The following is a 5,043-nucleotide window of genomic DNA, read 5'->3' on the forward strand; positions in this document are numbered from 1 at the left end:
GAACTTAGGTAGTGGGCAGACAAAGTTGTCAGGAGAGTCCAGAGAAGCTAGATAGACTAAAGGGGGTGGAACGAGGCAGATACTAGGCTCAGATCCAACAGCAGGAAGAAGAAAGAGCTTCTCAGGATGGAAGACTTCAAATCACATAATAGCAGAGGTCTGTGGGCAGGTGACCAACTTCAGTGAGGCTGAGTTACAAGGAAAAGACAGAAAAACAAATGCAGAGACTGGCAAGAATAAAACCCAGGAGAAAACTAACCAATTTGGTTAGCAGTTGGTATAGGAAGGACAGATGCCAGTGGAGATCTGACAAGGGGTTGAGTTTAGCACTAGCTGTCTAGGTAAGCCTGGTATCAACAATATCAAACCAGGTCTAGGAGACAGGAGTATACAATGTAAAAATCTCAGCATGGAATATAAGACCCAAGTTCAGGCAGGTGAAATATAAGTGGATAGGTTACTAGACATCCAAACAATGGCATATAATATTGCAGAACAAATGACTGTGTAATGATGACAGCATTTGGCAGTACCTATGTGACAAGGCTTGACAGGCCATCTTCAAAATGAAATGTAAAAATCTCTTTATGGATGAATATAAATGAATACTTATAATCAATTTGAATGTAGAGAACCTGATTTGGTGATTCCTAGATCTCAATAACAGTTTTCTGCTGACCTATCAGCATCTCTACAGTTCTCTAGAAGGAATCTGTCCTACTTTGCTTCAAGAACAGAAATCTGCCACGCTTGGTGGCATATTCCTTTAATCCTAGCCCTCAGGAGGCAGAGACAGGTAGAGCTCTACCCTGGTTCACATTGTGACTTTCAGGTGAGCTGTGACTAGGGAGACCCTGTTAAAAAAAAAAAAAAACAATCAACAACAAGAACAAAGAGCAGAAATCCACCCCGACAGCGTTAAAGTTTTAGGAGTCTTCTCTTTTTATCTCAAAAATATCTCTTTTTATCTCAGAAATAATTTGATTTCCCAAAATGGCCTAAGCTTTCACTGACTTTTTTTTGCTTTCACATCCTTATGAAGGGATCATGAATGACTCAAATTCTAGAGAAGTTTCCTAAAGAAATATACAATCACTGTTGCCTGAGCTTTCCAAGGCTCTGGAGAGCAACCCCACCATACAATCTGTGAAGCATGAGATACAGGCCTTAAACATTCACTTCTTTGAAACCTGCCGTGAGCTGAGTTGTTTTCCTCAATCCTGGAACGAACTCTGGGATGCACACCCTTTGCGATAGGAACAGAGTGAGTTCTGACTTACCATTTTATGGAGGTATCGAGCACCTTTGAGATATTCAAGGAAGACTTATCAAATAAGTTATTGAGAAGCTTTAGCAACAACATCAAAGATCTAAGCTCCCATGCATAAATGTCTAGTGAACCAAATTGCAATTAATTTTGAAAACCTTAGTAGGCATAACTTTTTAGGTGCTCCAACTTTCTCACATCCAGCATCTTAGATATAGCTATGAATTCAGGGGAAGCTTTGTTCAAGAAATAAAGGCACTTTGAATGCTTCTATGTAATTCAGAGTAATAACAGAACTACCAAGCCACAGACTTTGTGCTGGGACTTAGCAGGTATAAGCATGTTCATCTTCTGAATTTAAACAGATGCAGTCTGAAGAAACAGACAGTTTAAGCAGTAATATAGTGGGATATGTTCTACACTAGTGTTACTAATCAAGTACCAGGAAAACAGGAGGAAGTACAGTTTTCTAAGGGAAAGTGTTCATAAAAATACTTAAGTTGTGTCTCAGGCTACCATACACACACACACACACACACACACACACACACACACACACACACGGCTTCCCCTGAAGTCATAGCTATATCTAGAATGCTGAATGTGAGAAAAAATTGGAGCACCTAAAAAGTTATACCTACCAAGGTTTTCAAAACTTATTGCAGTTTGGTTCACTAGACATTTATGTGTGGGAGCTTAGATCTTTGATGTTGCTAAAGCTTCTAAATAACTTATTTGATAAGTCTTCCTTGAATATCTCGATGTGTGTGTGTGTGTGTGTCTGTGTGTCTGTGTGTGTGTCTGTGACTGTGTCTGTGTGTCTGTGTGTATGTCTGTGTGTGGTGATAGAGACTTTGCACATATTGAAAGCTGAGAACTCAGACCCTTTTTGGAAGCAGGGGTTGGCAGCCAGTCAGAGGGTTACATTATCCATTTGCATAACATTGATGGTGTCTGTTCTGCTGACATAGACAGGCCAAGAGGAAGACCTGCCCAACTTCCAGGATTTCCCAAGAGGCAATGGTTCAGGCCACCCCATATTGGGGCTTAAAGTTGGCCTACTCACCAGCTTAGTTTCCAACCAGCCTTTTCCTCCTCCACTTTCAACCATAAAGAGAAGGAAAGGCTTTTAGGTAGCTGAGGAAAAGCAATAATAACAAAAATAAATGGCAAAAAAGTTGCCTGAAGATAACAAGGAATATGGACAGGATGGAGAGACTCAAAAACTATCATTAATTAAGCTGGGTCTGGTGGCATACATGCAATCCTAGCATTAGGAAGACTGAGGCAGGAGGATCCCAAGTTTGAGGCCAGCTTGGGTTACATAGTAAAACTTTGTCTAAAAATATATAGCATATGGAGCTGGAGAGATGGTTTAGTGGTTAAGAGCACTGACTGCTCTTGCACAGGACCCGGGTTCGAGTCCCAGCACCCACATGGTGGCTATGAACCATCCTTAGTTCCAGTTCCAGGGGAATTAAAATTCTCTTCTGACCTCTGCGGCATTGCACAGCACGGGTGCACTCACATACATGCAGGCAATACACTCGTACACATAAAAAAATAAAAATAATAAATAAAATATTTTAGAAAAAAATATATAGCGTATAATATACTGAAAAGACGGGTAAAATTATGGGTCATGACTACCAGTGGTTATATAATTTCTTACTTCTATAATAAAATAGTCTAAAATTGTTTGTACTAATGGTTGCATAATTCAGTGGACATACTAAGAATCACATTCTCAACTAGGGATAAAGCTCAGCTGGCAGAGAGTTTGTTTAGCATGCAAAAAAGCCCTGGGTTCAGTGCTCAGAACCACAATAACAGGGTGTGGTAGTGCAAACCTGCAGTCCTGGAACTAAGGGAGTAGAGGGAAGTTGATCAAGAATTCAAGTTCATTCTCAGCTACATAGTAAATATGAGGTCAGCTTTGCTACATAATACCCTGTTTTAATATAAACAAATTGTTCAAGCATAAGAACACAATATGAATGTTTTAATGCTTCCAAAGCTTCAAATTTTTTATCATATACTCTTGTTTACAGCAAGATAGTAAAATATAAAACAGAAGACACAGCTTACAGGAAGCTGGGGATGTAACATTAGATCAAAGCAGGACAGCCCAGAAATTAAATAGAAGGATGACAAAGGAAAATACAGCATAACAGATGTGCACAAGGCAGCTATCCAGAGCCCCAGACTTTGTAGTCTGAGAACAAGGAGCACTCCTCTTAACCAGGGAGAAGGAAGGGGATTGTACAGAGAAGGAAATACCACTGAAACTTGAAGAATTTTTAACTAGGAAATACCACTGAAACTTGAAGAACACAAGTTTAGGCTAAATAAAAATGAGTCCTCTGTGGTCTAGTACCTTCAATGAAGCTATGGAATTTTGTGCCATAAAAGGCAATACAGGTTAAAATGTAAATTAGTTCTACAATAGTTTTAAATAAAATTAAGGCCATAACACTTGTCCTAGTGCATGATATGTGTTAAGCATATCTGTATCAATAGACTAGAAATACAAATAATATGTTGTTGGGCAGATTTGACCTAATACTTTTTGTCATTCATTTAAGAGGTAGAAGGGGCAACTCAAAATGAGAGCACAAACATATTCTGACAAACTCGGCGAATGTTACACATGATACATTGGCCAACTTTCCCCAAGTACATGAACTGCAATTATGTAGCTTTTAATATTTAAATGATTGTAAGTCATATACTAATAATCTGGCTAAAATTCATGGGAAGTCTCAAATTACTTTTAGGTAGGAAAGTAAAAGATGGAAACACAGAGGGGGAAAGAAAAGGAAGGGGACAGGGAGAGAAGACAGGAAGATGAACAATGGCACAAATATTTTCTTTTATAGATGAAGGGAGGGAGGGAGGGAGGGACGGGTTTATAGAAACAGGGAGGGAGAAGTTGCAGGGGAAAAGAAGGAAGAGAAGAAAAAAAATTTCTGAACACAAACATTAAGCCAACTAATCTCCCAACGCACAAATTAATCTTTTAATGAAAACCAAGTCTGTGAACAATGCAACCAGAAAGCAGTTTCAAAACAAAAATGGGGTGGAAGAGCACTTACTATTTTTAGGGTGGTGATGTAGCATCTCTGCACCTAGAAAGTAACCTCTGCTGAAGGAGGGTAGAACTTAAGATACACCCAGAGCCTTCATCTTCAGCCACAAGGAAAACTGCAGAAATGTCTCTATGGCCCTTTCCCTCTAATTTTCCTGAAATAAAAGAAAATGAGTAAGGGAAAAATGGGAAAATAAGAAACATTTAGTGACTTACATTTCTCTTACTAACTTTCCATTACCTCCATTCTGCTCCAAGGAGTCACCTGGGTTCTGTCATGCCATCTCCAATGGAGCCCACGTGCGATCCTCCGTGGGTTGAGGCTGAAACTTCAAGGAAGGTTGCCTCTTGGAGTTGGTTGTGTTGAGAAACATGCAGTGTACTTGGCATGCTTTACTTGCTATTATTTTTCTAACTGTCACTGTATCTTGGGCTTTCTGGAAAGCACCTGGTGTCCTTGGCACCACTATCACCACCTTTATTAAGATGAAATAGTTATGTTTATAAGTCCCATACTTGGGAGGATTTCATGAGAGCTACAGGATTAGAATAGGATATTGATGTAACTTGGGGTTTGGAACATATTAATGAATAAGGAAAAATAAAAGATAGATATATAGCAACATTGCTGTGTATCACCTAGAATTCAAATAGAAACATTAATAATTATAGAGCTAGTATTGAAAGT

This window comes from Nannospalax galili, unplaced genomic scaffold, assembly GCF_000622305.1.
Source record: "Nannospalax galili isolate Female #2095 unplaced genomic scaffold, S.galili_v1.0 scaffold186, whole genome shotgun sequence".
NCBI lineage: Eukaryota > Metazoa > Chordata > Mammalia > Rodentia > Spalacidae > Nannospalax > Nannospalax galili.